This window comes from Schistocerca gregaria, chromosome 9 (genome assembly GCF_023897955.1).
Source record: "Schistocerca gregaria isolate iqSchGreg1 chromosome 9, iqSchGreg1.2, whole genome shotgun sequence".
Classification (NCBI taxonomy): Eukaryota; Metazoa; Arthropoda; class Insecta; order Orthoptera; family Acrididae; genus Schistocerca; species Schistocerca gregaria.
Genome location: NC_064928.1, coordinates 5,669,641 through 5,695,902, shown reverse-complemented (window position 1 = coordinate 5,695,902; position 26,262 = coordinate 5,669,641).

The following is a 26,262-nucleotide window of genomic DNA, read 5'->3' as shown; positions in this document are numbered from 1 at the left end:
TGTTGATGAAACACAAAGAATTGAACTGGGATTGAATACAACAGTCACCATGCTCACTTTCATCCATGAGGGTAGTGTCTCAAACAGTCTACGTTTTGATCGTTCCCTGGAAGACCAGTAGTAGTTTCAGATTCAAGTCTGGTGGCATTCAGTAATCTGTGGACCTTCAAAGTGTTGATGAAACACAGAAATTGCATCGGGATTAAATACAACAGTCACCATGCGCACTTTCCTCCATGGGAGTAATGTCTCAAATAGTCTACGCTTTGATCGTTCCCTGGAAGACCAGTAGTAGTTTCCGATGCAAATCTGGAGGCATTCTGTAATCTGTGGACTATCAGAGTGTTGATGAAACACCGAAATTGCATCTGGATTGAATACAACAGTCACCATGCGCACTTTCCTCCCTGGGAGTAATGTCTCAAACAGTCTACGCTTTGATCGTACCCTGGAAAAGCAGTAGTAGTTTAAGATGCACATCTGGAGGCATTCTGTAATCTGTGTACTATCAGAGTGTTGATGAAACACAAAAAATTGCATCGGGATTGAATACAACAGTCACCATGCGCAGTTTTATCCATGAGAGTAGTGTCTCAAACAGTCTACGCTTTGATCATTTCCTGGGAGACCAGTAGTAGCTTCCGATGCACGTCTGGTGGCATTCTGTAATCTGTAGACTATCATAGTGTTGATGAAACAGAGAAATTAGATAGGGATTGAATACAACAGTCACCATCCGCACTTTCCTCCACGGGAGTAATGTCTCAAACAGTCTACGCTTTGATCGTTTCCTAGAAGACCAGTAGTAGTTTCCGATGCACATCCGGTTCAGTCTGTAATCTGTGGTCTATCAGAGTGTTGATGAAACACAGAAATTGCATCGGGATTGAATACAACAGTCACCATGCGCACATTCCTCCTTGGGAGTACTGTCTCAAACAGTCTACGCTTTGATCGTTCCCTGGAAGACCAGTAGTAGTTTCCAATGTACATCCGGTTCATTCTGTAATCTGTGGACTATCAGAGTGTTGATGAAACACAGAAATTGCATCGGGATTGAATACAACAGTCACCATGAGCAGTTTCAACCATGGGAGTAATGTCTCAAACAGTCTACGATTTGATCATTCCCTGGAAGATCAGTAGTAGTTTCCGATGCACGTCTGGTGGCATTCTGTTATCTGTGGACTATCAGAGTGTTGATAAAACATAGAAATTAGATTGGGATTGAATACAACATTCACCATCCGCACTTTCCTCCACGGGAGTAATGTCTCATTCAGTCTACGCTTTGATCGTTCCCTGGAAGACCAGTATTAATTCCCGATGCACATCTGGAGGCATTCTGTAATCTGTGGACTATCAGAGTGTTGATGAAACACAGAGATTGCATCGGGATTGAATACAACAGTCACCATGCGCACAATCCTTCATGGGAGTAGTGTGTCAAAGAGTCTACGCTTTGATCGTTACCTGGAAGACCAGAAGTAGTTTCCGATGCACATCTGGAGGCATTCTGTAATCTTTGGACTGTCAGAGACGTTGATGAAATACACAAATTGAATCGGGATTGAATACAACAGTCACCATGCGCACTTTCCTCCACGGGAGTAATGTCTCAAACAGTCTACGGTTTGATCGTTCCCTGGAAGACCAGTAGTAGTTTCCGATGCACATCTGGAGGTATTCTGTAATGTGTGGACTATCAGAGTGTTGAAGAAACACAGAAATTGCATCGGGATTGAATACCACAGTCACCATGCGCAGTTTCCTCCATGGGAGTAATGTCTCTAACAGTCTAAGCTTTGATCGTTACCTGGAAGACCAGTATTAGTTTCCGATGCACATCTGGAGGCATTCTGTAATCTGTGTACTATCAGAGTGTTGATGAAACACAGAAATTTCATCGGGATTAAATACAACAGTCACCATGCGCACTTTCCTCCATAGGAGTAATGTCTCAAACAGTCGACGCTTTGATCGTTCCCTGGAAGACCAGTAGTAGTTTCCGATGCACATCTGAAGGCATTCTGTAATCTGTGGAGTATCAGAGTGTTGATGAAACACAGATATTGCATCGGGATTGAATACAACAGTCACCATGCGCACCTTCCTACATGGGAGTAATGTCTCAAAGAGTTTACGCTTTGACTGTTCCCTGGAAGACCAGTAGTAGTTTCCGATGCACATCTGGAGGAATTCTGTAATCTGTGGACTATCAGAGTGTTGATGAAACACAGAAATTGCATCGGGATTGAATGTAACAGTCACCACGCGCACTTTCCTCCATGGGAGTAGTGTGTTAAACAGCCTACGCTTTAATCGATCCCTGGAAGACCAAAAGTAGTTTCTGATGCACATCTGGAGGCATTCTGTAATCTGTGGACTGTCAGAGTGTTGATGAAATAAACAAATTGCATGAGGATTGAATACAAAAGCCACCATGCGCACTTTCCTCCACGGGAGAAATGTCTCAAACAGTCTACGCTTTGATCGTTCTCTGGAAGACCACTAGTAGTTTCCGATGCACATCTGGAGGCATTCAGTAATCTGTGGACTATCAGAGTGTTGATGAAACACAGAAATCGCATCGGGACTGTATACAACAGTCACCATGAGCACTTTCCTCCATGGGAGTAATGTCTCAAACAGTCTACGCTTTGATCGTTCCCTGGAAGACCAGAAATAGTCTCCTATGCACATCTGGAGGCATTCTGTAATCTGTGGACTATCAGAGTGTTGATGGCAACACAGAAATTGCATCGGGATTAAATACAACAGTCACCATGTGCTATTTCTTCCATGGGAATAATGTCTCAAACAGTCTACGCTTTGATCATTCCCTGGAAGACCAGTAGTAGTTTCAGATGCACATCTGGTGGCATTCTGTAATCTGTGGACTATCAGAGTGTTGATGAAACACAGAAATTGCGTCGCGATTGAATACAACAGTCACCATGCGCACTTTCCTCCACAGGAGTAATGTCTCAAACAGTCGACGCTTTGATCGGTCCCGGGAAGACCAGTAGTAGTTTCCGATGCACATCTGATGGCATTCCTTAGTCTGTGGACTATCAGAGTGTTGACAAAACACAGAAATTGCATCGGGATTGAATACAACAGTCACCATGCGCACTTTCCTCCATGGGAGTAATGTGTCAAACAGTCTACGCTTTGATCGTTCCCTGGAGGACCAGCAGCAGTTTCTGATGCACATCTGGAGGCATTCTGTAATCTGTGGACTAACAGAGTGTTGATGAAACACAGAAATTGCATCGGGATTGAATACAACAGTCATCACGCGCACTTTCCTCCACGCTAGTTATGTCTCAAACAGTCTACGCTTTGATCATTCCCTGGAAGACCAGTAGTAGTTTCAGATGCACATCTGGTGGCATTCTGTAATCTGTGGACTATCAGAGTGTTGATGAAACACAGAAATTGCATCGGGATTGAATACAACAGTCACCATGCGCACTTTCCTCCACAGTAGTAATGTCTCAAACAGTCGACGCTTTGATCGTTCCCTCTAAGACCAGTAGTAGTTCCGATGTACATCTGGTGGCATTCCTTAATATGTGGACTATCAGAGTGTTGATGAAACAGAGAAATTGCATCGGGATTGAATACAACAGTCACCATGCGCACTTTCCTCCATGGGAGCAATGTCTCAAATAGTCTACGCTTCGATCGTTCACTGGAAGACCAGTAGTAGTTTCCGATGCACATCAGGATGAATTCTGTTACCTGTGGACTATCAGAGTGTTGATGAAACACCGAAATTGCATCGGGATTAAATACTACACTCACCATGTGCTATTTCTTCCATGGGAGTAATGTCTCAAACTGTCTACGCTTTGATCGTTCCCTGGAATACCTGTAGTAGATTCCGATGCACATATGGAGGCATTATGAAGTCTTTAAACAAGCTGAGTGTTGATGATACCCAGAAATTGCATCGGGATTCAATACAACAGTCACCATTCGCACTTTCCTCCACGGGGGTAATGTCTCAAACAGTCTACGCTTTGATCATTCCCTGGAAGACCAGTAGTAGTTTCAGATGCACATCTGGTGGCATTCTGTAATCTGTGGACTATCAGAGTGTTGATGAAACACAGAAATTGCATCGCGATTGAATACAACAGTCACCATGGGCACTTTCCTCCACAGGAGTAGTGTCTCAAACAGTCGACGCTTTGATCGCTCCCTGGAAGACCAGTAGTAGTTTCCGATGCACATCTGGTGGCATTCCTTAATCTGTGGACTATCAGAGTGTTGGCGAAACACAGAAATTGCATCGGGATTGAATACAACAGTCACCATGCGCACTTTCCTCCATGGGAGTAATGTGTCAAACAGTCTACGCTTTGATCGTTCCCTGGAGGACCAGCAGTAGTTTCTGATGCACATCTGAAGGCATTCTGTAATATGTGGACTAACAGAGTGTTGATGAAACACAGAAATTGCATCCGGATTGAATACAACAGTCACCATGCGCACTTTCTTCCATGAGAGTAGTGTCTCAAACAGTCTACGCTTTGATCGTTCCCTGGAAGCCCAGTAGTAGTTTCCGATGCACGTCTGGTGGCATTCTGTTATCTGTGGACTATCAGAGTGTTGATGAAACACCGAAATTGCATCGAGATTGAATACAACAGTCACCATGCGCACTTTCCTCCACGGGAGTAATGTCTCAAACAGTCTACGCTTTGATCGTTCCCTGGAAGACCAGTAGTAGTTTCCCATGCTCATCTGGAGGCATTCTGTAATCTGTGGACTATCAGAGTGTTGATGAAACACAAAAAATTGCATTGGGATTGAATACAACAGTCACCATGCGCACTTTCATCCATGAGAGTAGTGTCTCAAACAGTCTACGCTTTGATCGTTCCCTGGAAGACCAGTAGTAGTTTCCGATGCACGTCTGGTGGCATTCTGTAATCTGTGGAATATCAGAGTGTTGATGAAACACAGAAATTGCATCGGGATTTAATACAACAGTCACCATGCGCACTTTCCTCCATGCTAGTAATGTCTCAAACAGTCTACGCTTTGATCATTCCCTGGAAGACCAGTAGTAGTTTCAGATGCACATCTGGTGGCATTCTGTAATCTGTGGACTATCAGAGTGTTGATGATACACAGAAATTGCATCGCGGTTGAATACAACAGTCACCATGCGCACTTTCCTCCACAGGAGTAATGTCTCAAACAGTCGACGCTTTGATCGTTCCCTCTAAGACCAGTAGTAGTTCCGATGCACATCTGGTGGTATTCCTTAATACGTGGACTATCAGAGTGTTGATGAAACAGAGATATTGCATCGGGTTTGAATACAACAGTCACCATGCGAACTTTCCTCCATGGGAGTAATGTCTCAAATAGTCTACGCTTCGATCGTTCCCTGGAAGACCAGTAGTAGTTTCCGATCCACATCTGGATGCATTCTGTTATCTGTGGACTATCAGAGTGTTGATGAAACACCGAAATTGCATCGGGATTAAATACTACACTCACCATGTGCTATTTCTTCCATGGGAGTAAAGTCTCAAACTGTCTACGTTTTGATCGTTCCCTGGAAGACCAGTAGTAGATTCCGATGCACATATGGAGGCATTATGAAGTCTGTGGACAAGCTGAGTGTTGATGATACCCAGAAATTGCATCGGGATTCAACACAACAGTCACCATTCGCACTTTCCTCCACGGGGGTAATGTCTCAAACAGTCTACGCTTTGATCATTCCCTGGAAGACAAGTAGTAGTTTCAGATGCACATCTGGTGGCATTCTGTAATCTGTGGACTATCAGAGTGTTGATGAAACACAGAAATTGCATCGCGATTGAATACAACAGTCACCATGCGCGCTTTCCTCCACAGGAGTAATGTCTCAAACAGTCGACGCTTTGTTCGCTCCCTGGAAGACCAGTAGTAGTTTCCGATGCACATCTGGTGGCATTTCTTAATCTGTGGACTATCAGAGTGTTGACGAAACACAGAAATTGCATCGGGATTGAATACAACAGTCACCATGCGCACTTTCTTCCATGAGAGTAGTGTCTCAAACAGTCTACGCTTTGATCGTTCCCTGGAAGACCAGTAGTATTTCCGATGCACGTCTCGTGGCATTCTGTTATCTGTGGACTTTCAGAGTGTTGATGAAACACCGAAATTGCATCGGGATTGAATACGACAGTCGCCATGCGCACTTTCCTCCATGGGAGTAATGTCTCAAAGAGTCTACGCTTTGATCTTTCCCTGGAATACCAGTAGTAGTTTCCGATGCACATCTGGAGGCATTCTGTAATATGTGGACTATCAGAATGTTGATGAAACACAGAAATTGCATCGCGATTGAATACAACAGTCACCATGCGCACTATCATCCATGAGAGTAGTGTCTCAAACAGTCTACGCTTTGATCGTTCCCTGGATGACCAGTAGTAGTTTCCGATGCACGTCTGGTGGCATTCTGTAATCTGTGGACTATCAGAGTGTTGATGAAACACAGAAATTGCGTCGGGATTGAATACAACAGTCACCATCCGCACTTTCCACCACGGGACTAATGTCTCAAACAGTCTACGCTTTGATCGTTCCCTCTAAGACCAGTAGTAGTTTCCGATGCACATCTGGTTTCATTCCTTAATCTGTGGACTATCAGAGTGTTGATGAAACACAGAAATTGCATCGGGATTAAATACAACAGTCACCATGTGCTATTTCTTCCATGGGAATAATGTCTCAAACAGTCTACGCTTTGATCATTCCCTGGAAGACCAGTAGTAGTTTCAGATGCACATCTGGTGGCATTCTGTAATCTGTGGACTATCAGAGTGTTGATGAAACACAGAAATTGCGTCGCGATTGAATACAACAGTCACCATGCGCACTTTCCTCCACAGGAGTAATGTCTCAAACAGTCGACGCTTTGATCGGTCCCGGGAAGACCAGTAGTAGTTTCCGATGCACATCTGATGGCATTCCTTAGTCTGTGGACTATCAGAGTGTTGACAAAACACAGAAATTGCATCGGGATTGAATACAACAGTCACCATGCGCACTTTCCTCCATGGGAGTAATGTGTCAAACAGTCTACGCTTTGATCGTTCCCTGGAGGACCAGCAGCAGTTTCTGATGCACATCTGGAGGCATTCTGTAATCTGTGGACTAACAGAGTGTTGATGAAACACAGAAATTGCATCGGGATTGAATACAACAGTCACCATGCGCACTTTCCTCCACGCTAGTTATGTCTCAAACAGTCTACGCTTTGATCATTCCCTGGAAGACCAGTAGTAGTTTCAGATGCACATCTGGTGGCATTCTGTAATCTGTGGACTATCAGAGTGTTGATGAAACACAGAAATTGCATCGGGATTGAATACAACAGTCACCATGCGCACTTTCCTCCACAGGAGTAATGTCTCAAACAGTCGACGCTTTGATCGTTCCCTCTAAGACCAGTAGTAGTTCCGATGTACATCTGGTGGCATTCCTTAATATGTGGACTATCAGAGTGTTGATGAAACAGAGAAATTGCATCGGGATTGAATACAACAGTCACCATGCGCACTTTCCTCCATGGGAGCAATGTCTCAAATAGTCTACGCTTCGATCGTTCACTGGAAGACCAGTAGTAGTTTCCGATGCACATCTGGATGAATTCTGTTACCTGTGGACTATCAGAGTGTTGATGAAACACCGAAATTGCATCGGGATTAAATACTACACTCACCATGTGCTATTTCTTCCATGGGAGTAATGTCTCAAACTGTCTACGCTTTGATCGTTCCCTGGAATACCTGTAGTAGATTCCGATGCACATATGGAGGCATTATGAAGTCTTTGGACAAGCTGAGTGTTGATGATACCCAGAAATTGCATCGGGATTCAATACAACAGTCACCATTCGCACTTTCCTCCACGGGGGTAATGTCTCAAACAGTCTACGCTTTGATCATTCCCTGGAAGACCAGTAGTAGTTTCAGATGCACATCTGGTGGCATTCTGTAATCTGTGGACTATCAGAGTGTTGATGAAACACAGAAATTGCATCGCGATTGAATACAACAGTCACCATGGGCACTTTCCTCCACAGGAGTAGTGTCTCAAACAGTCGACGCTTTGATCGCTCCCTGGAAGACCAGTAGTAGTTTCCGATGCACATCTGGTGGCATTCCTTAATCTGTGGACTATCAGAGTGTTGACGAAACACAGAAATTGCATCGGGATTGAATACAACAGTCACCATGCGCACTTTCCTCCATGGGAGTAATGTGTCAAACAGTCTACGCTTTGATCGTTCCCTGGAGGACCAGCAGTAGTTTCTGATGCACATCTGAAGGCATTCTGTAATATGTGGACTAACAGAGTGTTGATGAAACACAGAAATTGCATCCGGATTGAATACAACAGTCACCATGCGCACTTTCTTCCATGAGAGTAGTGTCTCAAACAGTCTACGCTTTGATCGTTCCCTGGAAGCCCAGTAGTAGTTTCCGATGCACGTCTGGTGGCATTCTGTTATCTGTGGACTATCAGAGTGTTGATGAAACACCGAAATTGCATCGAGATTGAATACAACAGTCACCATGCGCACTTTCCTCCACGGGAGTAATGTCTCAAACAGTCTACGCTTTGATCGTTCCCTGGAAGACCAGTAGTAGTTTCCCATGCTCATCTGGAGGCATTCTGTAATCTGTGGAATATCAGAGTGTTGATGAAACACAAAAAATTGCATTGGGATTGAATACAACAGTCACCATGCGCACTTTCATCCATGAGAGTAGTGTCTCAAACAGTCTACGCTTTGATCGTTCCCTGGAAGACCAGTAGTAGTTTCCGATGCACGTGTGGTGGCATTCTGTAATCTGTGGAATATCAGAGTGTTGATGAAACACAGAAATTGCATCGGGATTGAATACAACAGTCACCATGCGCACTTTCCTCCATGCTAGTAATGTCTCAAACAGTCTACGCTTTGATCATTCCCTGGAAGACCAGTAGTAGTTTCAGATGCACATCTGGTGGCATTCTGTAATCTGTGGACTATCAGAGTGTTGATGATACACAGAAATTGCATCGCGGTTGAATACAACAGTCACCATGCGCACTTTCCTCCACAGGAGTAATGTCTCAAACAGTCGACGCTTTGATCGTTCCCTCTAAGACCAGTAGTAGTTCCGATGCACATCTGGTGGTATTCCTTAATACGTGGACTATCAGAGTGTTGATGAAACAGAGATATTGCATCGGGTTTGAATACAACAGTCACCATGCGAACTTTCCTCCATGGGAGTAATGTCTCAAATAGTCTACGCTTCGATCGTTCCCTGGAAGACCAGTAGTAGTTTCCGATGCACATCTGGATGCATTCTGTTATCTGTGGACTATCAGAGTGTTGATGAAACACCGAAATTGCATCGGGATTAAATACTACACTCACCATGTGCTATTTCTTCCATGGGAGTAAAGTCTCAAACTGTCTACGTTTTGATCGTTCCCTGGAAGACCAGTAGTAGATTCCGATGCACATATGGAGGCATTATGAAGTCTGTGGACAAGCTGAGTGTTGATGATACCCAGAAATTGCATCGGGATTCAACACAACAGTCACCATTCGCACTTTCCTCCACGGGGGTAATGTCTCAAACAGTCTACGCTTTGATCATTCCCTGGAAGACAAGTAGTAGTTTCAGATGCACATCTGGTGGCATTCTGTAATCTGTGGACTATCAGAGTGTTGATGAAACACAGAAATTGCATCGCGATTGAATACAACAGTCACCATGCGCACTTTCCTCCACAGGAGTAATGTCTCAAACAGTCGACGCTTTGATCGCTCCCTGGAAGACCAGTAGTAGTTTCCGATGCACATCTGGTGGCATTTCTTAATCTGTGGACTATCAGAGTGTTGACGAAACACAGAAATTGCATCGGGATTGAATACAACAGTCACCATGCGCACTTTCTTCCATGAGAGTAGTGTCTCAAACAGTCTACGCTTTGATCGTTCCCTGGAAGACCAGTAGTATTTCCGATGCACGTCTCGTGGCATTCTGTTATCTGTGGACTTTCAGAGTGTTGATGAAACACCGAAATTGCATCGGGATTGAATACGACAGTCGCCATGCGCACTTTCCTCCATGGGAGTAATGTCTCAAAGAGTCTACGCTTTGATCTTTCCCTGGAATACCAGTAGTAGTTTCCGATGCACATCTGGAGGCATTCTGTAATATGTGGACTATCAGAATGTTGATGAAACACAGAAATTGCATCGCGATTGAATACAACAGTCACCATGCGCACTATCATCCATGAGAGTAGTGTCTCAAACAGTCTACGCTTTGATGGTTCCCTGGAAGACCAGTAGTAGTTTCCGATGCACATCTGGAGGCATTCTGTAATCTGTGGACTATCAGAGTGTTGATGAAACACAGAAATTGCATCGCGATTGAATACAACAGTCACAATGCGCACTTTCTTCCACGGGAGTAGTGTCTCAAACAGTCTACGCTTTGATCGCTCCCTGGAAGACCAGTAGTAGTTTCCGATGCTCGTCTGGTGGCATTCTGTAATCTGTGGACTATCAGAGTGTTGATGAAACACAGAAATTACATCGGGATTGAATACAACAGTCACCATCCACACATTCCTCCACGGGAGTAATGTCTCAAAGAGTCTACGCTTTGATCGTTCCCTGGAAGACCAGTAGTAGTTTCCGATGCACATCCGTTTCATTCTGTAATCTGTGGACTATCAGAGTGTTGATGAAACACAGAAATTGCATCGCGATTGAATACAGCAGTCCCTATGCGCACTTTCCTCCACAGGAGTAATGTCTCAAACAGTCGACGCTTTGATCGCTGCCTGGAAGACCAGTAGTAGTTTCCGATGCACATCTGGTGGCATTCCATAATCTGTGGACCATCAGTGTGTTGACGAAATACAGACATTGGATCGGGATTGAATACAACAATCACCATGCGCACTTTCCTCCATGGGAGTAATGTCTCAAATAGTCTACGCTTTGATCGTTCCCTGGAAGGCCAGTAGTAGTTTCCGATGCACATCTGGTTGCATTCTGTTATCTGTGGACCTTCAAAGTGTTGATGAAACACAGAAATTGCATCATGATTGAATACAACAGTCACCATGCGCACTTTCCTCCATGGGAGTAATGTCTCAAACAGTCGACGCTTTGATCGTTCCCTCTAAGACCAGTAGTAGTTTCCGATGCACATCTGGTGGCATTCCTTAATCTGTGGACTATCAGAGTGTTGATGAAACACAGAAATTGCTTCGGGATTGAATACAACAGTCACCATGCGCACTTTCCTCCATGGGAGTATTGTCTCAAATAGTCTAAACTTTGATCGTTCCCTGGAAGACCAGTAGTAGTTTCAGATGCACATCTGGTGGCATTCTGTAATCTGTGGACTATCTGAGTGTTGATGAAACACAGAAATTGCATCGGGATAGAATACAACAGTCACCATGCGCACTTTCCTCCATGGAAGTAGTGTCTCAAATAGTCTACGCTTTGATCGTTCCCTGGAAGACCAGTAGTAGTTTCCGATGCACATCCGGATGCATTCTGTAATCTGTGGACCTTCAAAGTGTTGATGAAACACAGGAATTGCAATGGGATTGAATACAACAGTCACCATGCGCACTTGCCTCCATGTTAGTAATGTCTCAAACAGTCTACGCTTTGATCGCTCCCTGGAAGATCAGTGGTAGTTTCCGATGCACATCTGGAGGCATTCTGTAATCTGTGGACTATCAGAGTGTTGATGAAACACAGAAATTGCATCGGAATAGAATACAACAGTCACCATGTGCACTTTCCTAAATGGGAGTAATGTCTCAAACAGTCTACCCTTTGATCGTTCCCTGGAAGACCAGTAGTAGTTTCCGATGCACATCTGGTGGCATTCCTTAATCTGTGGACTATCAGAGTGTTGACGAAACACAGAAATTGAATCGGGATTGAATACAACAGTGACCATGCTCACTTTCCTCCATGGGAGTAATGTCTCAAATAGTCTACGCTTTGATCGTTCACTGGAAGACCAGTAGTAGTTTCCGATGCACATCTGGAGGCATTCTGTAATCTGTGGACTATCAGAGTGTTATTGAAACACAGAAATTGCATCGCGATTGAATACAACAGTCACCATGCGCACTTTCTTCCACGAGAGTAGTGTCTCAAACAGTCTACGCTTTGATCGCTCCCTGGATGACCAGTAGTAGTTTCCGATGCTCGTCTGGTGGCATTCTGTAATCTGTGGTCTATCAGAGTGTTGATGAAACACAGAAATTACATCGGGATTGAATACAACAGTCACCATCCACACTTTCCTCCATGGGAGTAATGTCTCAAACAGTCTACGCTTTGATCGTTCCCTGGAAGACCAGTAGTAGTTTCCGATTGACATCCGTTTCATTCTGTAATCTGTGGACTATCAGAGTGTTGATGAAACACAGAAATTGCATCGCGATTGAATACAGCGGTCACCATGCGCTCCTTCCTCCACAGGAGTAATGTCTCAAACAGTCGACGCTTTGATTGCTGCCTGGAAGACCAGTAGTAGTTTCCGATGCACATCTGGTGGCATTCCATAATCTGTGGACCATCAGTGTGTTGACGAAACACAGACATTGGATCGGGATTGAATACAACAGTCTACATGCGCACTTTCCTCCATGGGAGTAATGTCTCAAATAGTCTACGCTTTGATCGTTCCCTGGAAGACCAGTAGTAGTTTCCGATGCACATCTGGATGCATTCTGTTATCTGTGGACCTTCAAAGTGTTGATGAAACACAGAAATTGCATCGGGATTGAATACAACAGACACCATGCCCACTTGCCTTCATGTTAGTAATGTCTCAAACAGTCTACGCTTTGATCACTCCCTGGAAGACCAGTGGTAGTTTCCGATGCACATCTCGAGGCATTCTGCAATCTGTGGACTATCAGAGTGTTGATGAAACACAGATATTGCATCGCGAATGAATACAACAGTCACCATGCGCACTTTCCTCCATGGGAGTAATGTCTCAAACAGTCGACGCTTTGATCGTTCCCTCTAAGACCAGTAGTAGTTTCCGATGCACATCTGGTGGCATTCCTTAATCTGTGGACTATCAGAGTGTTGACGAAACACAGAAATTGAATCGGGATTGAATACAACAGTGACCATGCGCACTTTCCTCCATGGGAGTTATGTCTCAAATAGTCTACGCTTTGATCGTTCACTGGAAGACCAGTAGTAGTTTCCGATGCACATCTGGAGGCATTCTGTAATCTGTGGACTATCAGAGTGTTGATGAAACACAGAAATTGCATCGCGATTGAATACAACAGTCACCATGCGCACTTTCTTCCACGGGAGTAGTGTCTCAAACAGTCTACGCTTTGATCGCTCCCTGGAAGACCAGTAGTAGTTTCCGATGCTCGTCTGGTGGCATTCTGTAATCTGTGGTCTATCAGAGTGTTGATGAAACACAGAAATTACATCGGGATTGAATACAACAGTCACCATCCACACTTTCCTCCATGGGAGTAATGTCTCAAACAGTCTACGCTTTGATCGTTCCCTGGAAGACCAGTAGTAGTTTCCGATGCACATCTGGTGGCATTCCATAATCTGTGGACCATCAGTGTGTTGACGAAACACAGACATTGGATCGGGATTGAATACAACAGTCACCATGCGCACTTTCCTCCATGGGAGTAATGTCTCAAACAGTCGACGCTTTGATCGTTCCCTCTAAGACCAGTAGTAGTTTCCAATGCACATCTTGTGGCATTCCTTAATCTGTGGACTATCAGAGTGTTGACGAAACACAGAAATTGAATCGGGATTGAATACAACAGAGACCATGCTCACTTTCTTCCATGGGAGTAATGTTTAAAATAGTCTACGGTTTGATCGTTCCCTGGAAGACCAGTAGTAGTTTCCTATGCACATCTGGATGCATTCTGTAATCTGTGGACCTTCAAAGTGCTGATGAAACACAGAAATTGCATCGGGATCGAATACAACAGTCACCATGCGCACTTTCCTCCACAGGAGTAATGTCTCAAACAGTCAACGCTTTGATCGTTCCCTCTAAGACCAGTAGTAGTTTCCGATGCACATCTGGTGGCATTCCTTAATCTGTGGACTATCAGAGTGTTGATGAAACACAGAAATTGCATCGGGATTGAATACAACAGTCACCATGCGCACTTTCCTCCATGGTAGTAATGTCTCAAATAGTCTACGCTTTGATCGTTTCCTGCAAGACCAGTGGTAGTTTCCGATGCACATCTGGAGGCATTCTGCAATCTGTGGACTATCAGAGTGTTGATGATACACAGAAATTGCATCGGGATTGAATACAACAGTCACCATACGCACTTTCCTCCATGGGAGTAGTGTCTCAAATAGTCTACGCTTTGATCGTTCCCTGGAAGACCAGTAGTAGTTTCCGATGCACATCCGGATGCATTCTCTAATCTGTGGACCTTCAAAGTGTTGATGAAACACAGAAATTGCAATGGGATTGAATACAACAGTCACCATGCGCACTTGCCTCCATGTTAGTAATATCTCAAACAGTCTACGCTTTGATCGCTCCCTGGAAGATCAGTGGTAGTTTCCGATGCACATCTGGAGTCATTCTGTAATCTGTGGACTATCAGAGCGTTGATGAAACACAGAAATTGCATCGGAATAGAATACAACAGTCACCATGCGCACTTTCCTAAATGGGAGTAATGTCTCAAACAGTCTACGCTTTGATCTTCCCTGGAAGACCAGTAGTAGTTTCCGATGCTCGTCTGGTGGCATTCTGTAATCTGTGGACTATCAGAGTGTTGATGAAACACAGAAATTACATCGGGATTGAATACAACAGTCACCATCCACACTTTCCTTCATGGGAGTAATGTCTCAAACAGTCTACGCTTTGATCGTTCCCTGGAAGACCAGTAGTAGTTTCCGATGCACATCCGTTTCATTCTGTAATCTGTGGACTATCAGAGTGTTGATGAAACACAGAAATTGCATCGCGATTGAATACAGCAGTCACCATGCGCACTTTCCTCCACAGGAGTAATGTCTCAAACAGTCGACGCTTTGATCGCTGCCTGGAAGAGCAGTAGTAGTTTCCGATGCACATCTGGTGGCATTCCTTAATCTGTGGACCATCAGTGTGTTGACGAAACACAGACATTCCATCGGGATTGAATACAACAGTCACCATGCGCACTTTCCTACATGGGACTAATGTCTCAAATAGTCTACGCTTTGATCGTTCCCTGGAAGACCAATAGTAGTTTCCGATGCACATCTGGATGCATTCTGTTATCTGTGGACCTTCAAAGTGTTGATGAAACACAGAAATGGCATCGGGATTGAATACAACAGTCACCATGCCCACTTGCCTTCATGTTAGTAATGTCTCAAACAGTCTACGCTTTGCTCACTCCCTGTAAGACCAGTGGTAGTTTCCGATGCACATCTCGAGGCATTCTGCAATCTGTGGACTATCAGAGTGTTGATGAAACACAGATATTGCATCGCGATTGAATACAACAGTCACCATGCGCACTTTCCTCCATGGGAGTAATGTCTCAAACAGTCGACGCTTTGATCGTTCCCTCTAAGACCAGTAGTAGTTTCCGATGCACATCTGGTGGCATTCCTTAATCTGTGGACTATCAGAGTGTTGATGAAACACAGAAATTGCATCGGGATTGAATACAACAGTCACCATGCGCACTTTCCTCCATGGGAGTAATGTCTCAAATAGTCTACGCTTTGATCGTTCCCTGGAAGACCAGTAGTAGTTTCAGATGCACATCTGGTAGCATTCTGTAATCTGTGGACTATCAGAGTGTTGATGAGACACAGAAATTGCATCGCGATTGAATACAACAGTCACCATGCGCACTTTCCTCCACAGGAGTAATGTCTCAAACAGTCGACGTTTTGATCGTTCCCTGGAATACCAGTAGTAGTTTCCGATGCACATCTGGATGCATTCTGTAATCTGTGGACCTTCAAAGTGTTGATGAAACACAGAAATTGCATCGGGATTGAATACAACAGTCACCATGCGCACTTGCCTTCATGTTACTAATGTATCAAACAGTCTACGCTTTGATCACTCCCTGGAAGACCAGTGGTAGTTTCCGATGCACATCTGGAGGCATTCTGTAATCTGTGGACTATCAGAGTGTTGATGATACACAGAAATTGCATCGGGATTGAATACAACAGTCACCATACGCACTTTCCTCCACAGAAGTAATGTCTCAAACAGTCTACGCTTTGATCGTTCCCCGGAAGACCAGTAGTAGTTTGCCATGCACATCTGGTGGCATTCCTTAATCAGTGGACTACCAAAGTGTTGACGAAACACAGAAATTGCATCGGGATTGAATACAACAGTCACCATGCGCACTTTCCTCCATGGGAGTAATGTCTCAAATAGTCTACGCTTTGATCGTTCCCTGCAAGACCAGTGGTAGTTTCCGATGCACATCTGGAGGCATTCTGCAATCTGTGGACTATCAGAGTGTTGATGATACACAGAAATTGCATCGGGATTGAATACAACATTCACCATACGCACTTTCCTCCATGGGAGTTATGTCTCTAATAGTCTACGCTTTGATCGTTCCCTGGAAGACCAGTAGTAGTTTCCGATGCACATCCGGATGCATTGTGTAATCTGTGGACCTTCAAAGTGTTGATGAAACACAGAAATTGCAATGGGATTGAATACAACAGTCACCATGCGCACTTGCCTCCATGTTAGTAATGTCTCAAACAGTCTACGCTCTGATCGCTCCCTGGAAGATCAGTGGTAGTTTCCGATGCACATCTGGAGGCATTCTGTAATCTGTGGACTATCAGAGTGTTGATGAAACACAGAAATTGTATCGGAATAGAATACAACAGTCACCATGCGCACTTTCCTAAATGGGAGTAATGTCTCAAACAGTATACGCTTTGATCGTTCCCTGGAAGACCAGTAGTAGTTTCCGATGCACATCTGGAGGCATTCTGTAATCTGTGGACTATCAGAATGTTGATGAAACACAGCATTTGCATCGCGATTGAAAACAACAGTCACCATGCGCACTTTCTTCCACGAGAGTAGTGTCTCAAACAGTCTACGCTTTGATCGCTCCCTGGAAGACCAGTAGTAGTTTCCGATGCTCGTCTGGTGGCATTCTGTAATCTGTGGACTATCAGAGTGTTGATGAAACACAGAAATTACATCGGGATTGAATACAACAGTCACCATCCACACTTTCCTCCATGGGAGTAATGTCTCAAACAGTCTACGCTTTGATCGTTCCCTGGAAGACCAGTAGTAGTTTCCGATGCACATCCGTTTCATTCTGTAATCAGTGGACTATCAGAGTGTTGATGAAACACTGAAATTGCATCGCGATTGAATACAGCAGTCACCATGCTCACTTTCCTCCACAGGAGTAATGTCTCAAACAGTCGACGCTTTGATCGCTGCCTGGAAGACCAGTAGTAGTATCCGATGCACATCTGGTGGCATTCCTTAATCTGTGGACCATCAGTGTGTTGACGAAACACAGACATTGCATCGGGATTGAATACAACAGTCACCATGCGCACTTTCCTCCATGGGAGTAATGTCTCAAATAGTCTACGCTTTGATCGTTCCCTGGAAGACAGTAGTAGTTTCCGATGCACATCTGGATGCATTCTGTTATCTGTGGACCTTCAAAGTGTTGATGAAACACAGAAATTGCATCGGGATTGAATACAACAGTCACCATGCCCACTTGCCTTCATGTTAGTAATGTCTCAAACAGTCTACGCTTTGATCACTCCCTGTAAGACCAGTGGTAGTTTCCGATGCACATCTCGAGGCATTCCTTAATCTGTGGACTATCAGAGTGTTGATGAAACACAGATATTGCATCGCGATTGAATACAACAGTCACCATGCGCACTTTCCTCCATGGGAGTAATGTCTCAAACAGTCGACGCTTTGATCGTTCCCTCTAAGACCAGTAGTAGTTTCCGATGCACATCCGTTTCATTCTGTAATCTGTGGACTATCAGAGTGTTGATGAAACACAGAAATTGCATCGGGATTGAATACAACAGTCACCATGCGCACTTTCCTCCATGGGAGTAATGTCTCAAATAGTCTACGCTTTGATCGCTCCCTGGAAAACTAGTAGTAGTTTCAGATGCACATCTGGTGGCATTCTGTAATCTGTGGACTATCAGAGTGTTGATGAAACACAGAAATTGCATCGCGATTGGATACAACAGTCACCATGCGCACTTTCCTCCACAGGAGTAATGTCTCAAACAGTCGACATTTTGATCGCTCCATGGAAGACCAGTAGTAGTTTCCGATGCACATCTGGTGGCATTCCTTAATCTGTGGACTATCAGAGTGTTGACGAAACACAGAAATTGAATCGGGATTGAATACAACAGTCACCATGCGCACATTCCTCCACGGGAGTAATGTCTCAAATAGTCTACGCTTTCATCGTTCCCTGGAATACCAGTAGTAGTTTCCGATGCACATCTGGATGCATTCTGTAATCTGTGGACCTTCAAAGTGTTGATGAAACACAGAAATTGCATCGGGATTGAATACAACAGTCACCATGCGCACTTGCCTTCATGTTATTAATGTCTCAAACAGTCTACGCTTTGATCACTCCCTGGAAGACCAGTGGTAGTTTCCGATGCACATCTGGAGGCATTCTGTAATCTGTGGACTATCAGAGTGTTGATGATACACAGAAATTGCATCGGGATTGAATACAACAGTCACCATACGCACTTTCCTCCACAGGAGTAATGTCTCAAACAGTCGACGGTTTGATCGTTCCCTGGAAGAACAGTAGTAGTTTGCGATGCACATCTGGTGGCATTCCTTAATCAGTGGACTATCAAAGTGTTGACGAAACACAGAAATTGCATCGGGATTGAATACAACAGTCACCATGCGCACTTTCCTCCATGGGAGTAATGTCTCAAGTTGTGTAAGGTTTGATCGTTCCCTGGAAGACCAGTAGTAGTTTCCTATGCACATCTGGATGCATTCTGTAATCTGTGGACCTTCAAAGTTCTGATGAAACACAGAACTTGCATAGTAATCGAATACAACAGTCACCATGCGCACTTTCCTCCCAGGAGTAATGTCTCAAACAGTCGACGCTTTGATCGTTCCCTCTAAGACCAGTAGTAGTTTCCGATGCATATCTGGTGGCATTCCTTAATCTGTGGAGTATCTGAGTGTTGATGAAACACAGAAATTGCATCGGCATTGAATACAACAGTCACCATGCGCACTTTCCTCCATGGGAGTAATGTCTCAAATAGTCTACGCTTTGTTCGTTCCCTGCAAGACCAGTGGTAGTTTCCGATGCACATCTGGAGGCATTCTGCAATCTGTGGACTATCAGAGTGTTGATGATACACAGAAATTGCATCGGGATTGAATACAACATTCACCATACGCACTTTCCTCCATGGGAGTTATGTCTCAAATAGTCTACGCTTTGATCGTTTACTGGAAGACCAGTAGTAGTTTCCGATGCACATCCGGATGCATTCTGTAATCTGTGGACCTTCAAAGTGTTGATGAAACACAGATATTGCAATGGGATTGAATACAACAGTCACCATGCGCACTTGCCTCCATGTTAGTAATGTCTCAAACAGTCTACGCTTTGATCGCTCCCTGGAAGATCAGTGGTAGTTTCCGATGCACATCTGGAGGCATTCTGTAATCTGTGGACTATCAGAATGTTGATGAAACTCAGAAATTGTATCGGAATAGAATACAACAGTCACCATGCGCACTTTCCTAAATGGGAGTAATGTCTCAAACATTATACGCTTTGATCGTTCCCTGGAAGACCAGTAGTAGTTTCCGATGCACATCTGGAGGCATTCTGTAATATGTGGACTATCAGAATGTTGATGAAACACAGAAATTGCATCGCGATTGAAAACAACAGTCACCATGCGCACTTTCTTCCACGAGAGTAGTGTCTCAAACAGTCTACGCTTTGATCGCTCCCTGGAAGACCAGTAGTAGTTTCCGATGCTCGTCTGGTGGCATTCTGTAATCTGTGGACTATCAGAGTGTTGATGAAACACAGAAATTACATCGGGATTGAATACAACAGTCACCATCCACACTTTCCCCCATGGGAGTAATGTCTCAAACAGTCTACGCTTTGATCGTTCCCTGGAAGACCAGTAGTAGTTTCCGATGCACATCCGTTTCATTCTGTAATCAGTGGACTATCAGAGTGTTGATGAAACACAGAAATTGCATCGCGATTGAATACAGCAGTCACCATGCGCACTTTCCTCCACAGGAGTAATGTCTCAAACAGTCGACGCTTTGATCGCTGCCTGGAAGACCAGTAGTAGTTTCCGATGCACATCTGGTGGCATTCCTTAATCTGTGGAACATCAGTGTGTTGACGAAACACAGACATTGCATCGGGATTGAATACAACAGTCACCATGCGCACTTTCCTCCATGGGAGTAATGTCTCAAATAGTCTACGCTTTGATCGTTCCCTGGAAGACAGTAGTAGTTTCCGATGCACATCTGGATGCATTCTGTTATCTGTGGACCTTCAAAGTGTTGATGAAACACAGAAATTGCAATGGGATTGAATACAACAGTCACCATGCGCACTTGCCTCCATGTTAGTAATGTCTCAAACAGTCTACGCTCTGATCGCTCCCTGGAAGATCAGTGGTAGTTTCCGATGCACATCTGGAGGCATTCTGTAATCTGTGGACTATCAGAGTGTTGATGAAACACAGAAATTGTATCGGAATAGAATACAACAGTCACCATGCGCACTTTCCTAAATGGGAGTAATGTCTCAAACAGTATACGCTTTGATCGTTCCCTGGAAGACCAGTAGTAGTTTCCGATGCACATCTGGATGCATTCTGTAATCTGTGGACCTTCAAAGTGTTGATGAAACACAGAAATTGCATCGGGATTGAATACAACAGTCACCATGCGCACTTGCCTTCATGTTATTAATGTCTCAAACAGTCTACGCTTTGATCACTCCCTGGAAGACCAGTGGTAGTTTCCGATGCACATCTGGAGGCATTCTGCAATCTGTGGACTATCAGAGTGTTGATGATACACAGAAATTGCATCGGGATTGAATACAACAGTCACCATACGCACTTTCCTCCACAGGAGTAATGTCTCAAACAGTCGACGGTGTGATCGTTCCCTGGAAGACCAGTAGTAGTTGGCGATGCACATCTGGTGGCATTCCTTAATCAGTGGATTATCAAAGTGTTGACGAAACACAGAAATTGCATCGGGATTGAATACAACAGTCACCATGCGCACTTTCCTCCATGGGAGTAATGTCTCAAATAGTCTACGGTTTGATCGTTCCCTGGAAGACCAGTAGTAGTTTCCTATGCACATCTGGATGCATCCTGTAATCTGTGGACCTTCAAAGTGCTGATGAAACACTGAAATTGCATCGGGATTGAATACAACAGTCACCATGCGCACTTTCCTCCACAGGAGTAATGTCTCAAACAGTCGACGCTTTGATCGTTCTCTCTAAGACCAGTAGTAGTTTCCGATGCACATCTGGTGGCATTCCTTAATCTGTGGACTATCAGAGTGTTGATGAAACACAGAAACTGCATCGGGATTGAATACAACAGTCACCATGCGCACTTTCCTCCATGGGAGTAATGTCTCAAATTGTCTACGCTTTGATCGTTCCCTGCAAGACCAGTGGTAGTTTCCGATGCACATCTCGAGGTATTCTGCAATCTGTGGACTATCAGAGTGTTGATGAAACACAGAAATTGCATCGGGATTGAATACAACAGTCACCATACGCACTTTCCTGCACAGGAGTAATGTCTCAAACAGTCGACGGTTTGATCGTTCCCTGGAAGACCCGTAGTAGTTTGCGATGCACATCTGGTGGCATTCCTTAATCAGTGGACTATCAAAGTGTTCACGAAACACAGAAATTGCATCGGGATTGAATACAACAGTCACCATGCGCACTTTCCTCCATGGGAGTAATGTCTCTAACATTTTATCCTGTGATCGTTCCCTGGAAGACCAGTAATAGTTTCCAATGCAAATCTGGAGGCATTCTGTAATCTGTGGACTATCAGAGTGTCGAAGAAACACCGAAATTTCATCGGTATTAAATACAACAGTTACCATGCGCAGTTTCCTCCATGGGAGTAATGGCTCAAACAGTCTACGCTTTGATCGTTCTCTGGAAGACCAGTAGTAATTTCCGATTCACATCTGGAGGCATTCAGTAATCTGTGGACTATCTGAGTGTTGATGAAACACAGAAATTGCATCGGGATTGAATACAACAGACACCATGCGCACTTTCCTCCATGGGAGTAATGTCTCAAACAGTCTACGCTTTGATCGTTTACTGGAAGACCAGTAGTAGTTTCCGATGCACATCCGGATGCATTCTGTAATCTGTGGACCTTCAAAGTGTTGATGAAACACAGATATTGCAATTGGATTGAATACAACAGTCACCATGCGCACTTGCCTCCATGTTAGTAATGTCTCAAACAGTCTACGCTTTGATCGCTCCCTGGAAGATCAGTGGTAGTTTCCGATGCACATCTGGAGGCATTCTGTAATCTGTGGACTATCAGAGTGTTGATGAAACTCAGAAATTGTATCGGAATAGAATACAACAGTCACCATGCGCACTTTCCTAAATGGGAGTAATGTCTCAAACATTATACGCTTTGATCGTTCCCTGGAAGACCAGTAGTAGTTTCCGATGCACATCTGGAGGCATTCTGTAATATGTGGACTATCAGAATGTTGATGAAACACAGAAATTGCATCGCGATTGAAAACAACAGTCACCATGCGCACTTTCTTCCACGAGAGTAGTGTCTCAAACAGTCTACGCTTTGATCGCTCCCTGGAAGACCAGTAGTAGTTTCCGATGCTCGTCTGGTGGCATTCTGTAATCTGTGGACTATCAGAGTGTTGATGAAACACAGAAATTACATCGGGATTGAATACAACAGTCACCATCCACACTTTCCCCCATGGGAGTAATGTCTCAAACAGTCTACGCTTTGATCGTTCCCTGGAAGACCAGTAGTAGTTTCCGATGCACATCCGTTTCATTCTGTAATCAGTGGACTATCAGAGTGTTGATGAAACACAGAAATTGCATCGCGATTGAATACAGCAGTCACCATGCGCACTTTCCTCCACAGGAGTAATGTCTCAAACAGTCGACGCTTTGATCGCTGCCTGGAAGACCAGTAGTAGTTTCCGATGCACATCTGGTGGCATTCCTTAATCTGTGGACCATCAGTGTGTTGACGAAACACAGACATTGCATCGGGATTGAATACAACAGTCACCAAGCGCACTTTCCTCCATGGGAGTAATGTCTCAAATAGTCTACGCTTTGATCGTTCCCTGGAAGACAGTAGTAGTTTCCGATGCACATCTGGATGCATTCTGTTATCTGTGGACCTTCAAAGTGTTGATGAAACACAGAAATTGCATCGGGATTGAATACAACAGTCACCATGCCCACATGCCTTCATGTTAGTAATGTCTCAAACAGTCTACGCTTTGACCACTCCCTGTAAGACCAGTAGTAGTTTCCGATGCACATCCGTTTCATTCTGTAATCAGTGGACTATCAGAGTGTTGATGAAACACAGAAATTGCATCGCGATTGAATACAACAGTCACCATGCGCACTTTCCTCCACAGGAGTAATGTCTGAAACAGTCGACGTTTTGATCGCTCCCTGGAAGACCAGTAGTAGTTTCCGATGCACATCTGGTGGCATTCCTTAATCTGTGGACTATCAGAGTGTTGACGAAACACAGAAATTGAACCGGGATTGAATACAACAGTCACCATGCGCACATTCCTCCACGGGAGTAATGTCTCAAATAGTCTACGCTTTGATCGTTCCCTGGAATACCAGTAGTAGTTTCCGATGCACATCTGGATGCATTCTGTAATCTGTGGACCTTCAAAGTGTTGATGAAACACAGAAATTGCATCGGGATTGAATACAACAGTCACCATGCGCACTTGCCTTCATGTTATTAATGTCTCAAACAGTCTACGCTTTGATCACTCCCTGGAAGACCAGAGGTAGTTTCCGATGCACATCTGGAGGCATTCTGCAATCTGTGGGCTATCAGAGTGTTGATGATACACAGAAATTGCATCGGGATTGAATACAACAGTCACCATACGCACTTTCCTCCACAGGAGTAATGTCTCAAACAGTCGTCGGTTTGATCGTTCCCTGGAAGACCAGTAGTAGTTGGCGATGCACATCTGGTGGCATTCCTTAATCAGTGGATTATCAAAGTGTTGACGAAACACAGAAATTGCATCGGGATTGAATACAACAGTCACCATGCGCACTTTCCTCCATGGGAGTAATGTCTCAAATAGTCTACGGTTTGATCGTTCCCTGGAAGACCAGTAGTAGTTTCCTATGCACATCTGGATGCATTCTGTAATCTGTGGACCTTCAAAGTGCTGATGAAACACTGAAATTGCATCGGGATTGAATACAACAGTCACCATGCGCACTTTCCTCCACAGGAGTAATGTCTCAAACAGTCGACGCTTTGATCGTTCTCTCTAAGACCAGTAGTAGTTTCCGATGCACATCTGGTGGCATTCCTTAATCTGTGGACTATCAGAGTGTTGATGAAACACAGAAATTGCATCGGGATTGAATACAACAGTCACCATGCGCACTTTCCTCCATGGGAGTAATGTCTCAAATAGTCTACGCTTTGATCGTTCCCTGCAAGACCAGTGGTAGTTTCCGATGCACATCTCGAGGTATTCTGCAATCTGTGGACTATCAGAGTGTTGATGAAACACAGAAATTGCATCGGGATTGAATACAACAGTCACCATACGCACTTTCCTGCACGGGAGTAATGTCTCAAACAGTCGACGGTTTGATCGTTCCCTGGAAGACCCGTAGTAGTTTGCGATGCACATCTGGTGGCATTCCTTAATCAGTGGACTATCAAAGTGTTCACGAAACACAGAAATTGCATCGGGATTGAATGCAACAGTCACCATGCGCACTTTCCTCCATGGGAGTAATGTCTCTAACATTTTATCCTGTGATCGTTCCCTGGAAGACCAGTAATAGTTTCCAATGCAAATCTGGAGGCATTCTGTAATCTGTGGACTATCAGAGTGTCGATGAAACACCGAAATTTCATCGGTATTAAATACAACATTTACCATGCGCAGTTTCCTCCATGGGAGTAATGGCTCAAACAGTCTACGCTTTGATCGTTCCCTGGAAGACCAGTAGTAATTTCCGATTCACATCTGGAGGCATTCAGTAATCTGTGGACTATCTGAGTGTTGATGAAACACAGAAATTGCATCGGGATTGAATACAACAGTCACCATGCGCACTTTCCTCCATGGGAGTAATGTCTCAAACAGTCGACGCTTTGATCGTTCCCTGGAAGACCAGTAGTAGTTTCCGATGCACATCTGAAGGCATTCTGTAATCTGTGGAGTGTCAGAGTGTTGATGAAACACAGATATTGCATCAGGATTGAATACAACAGTCACCATGCGCACCTTCCTACATGGGAGTAATGTCTCAAAGAGTTTACGCTTTGACCGTTCCCTGGAAGATCAGTAGTAGTTTCCGATGCACATCTGGAGGAATTCTGTAATCTGTGGACTATCAGAGTGTTGATGAAACACAGAAATTGCATCGGGATTGAGTGCAACAGTCACCATGCGCATTTTCCTCCATGGGAGTAGTGTGTCAAACAGTCTACGCTTTGATCGTTCCCTGGAAGACCAGAAGTAGTTTCTGATGCACATCTGGAGGCATTCTGTAATCTGTGGACTGTCAGAGTGTTGATGAAATATACAAATTGCATCGGGATTGAATACAAAAGCCACCATGCGCACTTTCCTCCACGGGAGTAATGTCTCAAACAGTCTACGCTTTGATCGTTCTCTGGAAGACCACTAGTAGTTTCCGATGCACATCTGGAGGCATTCTGTAATCTGTGGACTATCAGAGTGTTGATGAAACATAGAAATCGCATCGGGACTGAACACAACAGTCACCATGAGCACTTTCCGCCATGGGAGTAATGTCTCAAACAGTCTACGCTTTGGTCGTTCCCTGGAAGAC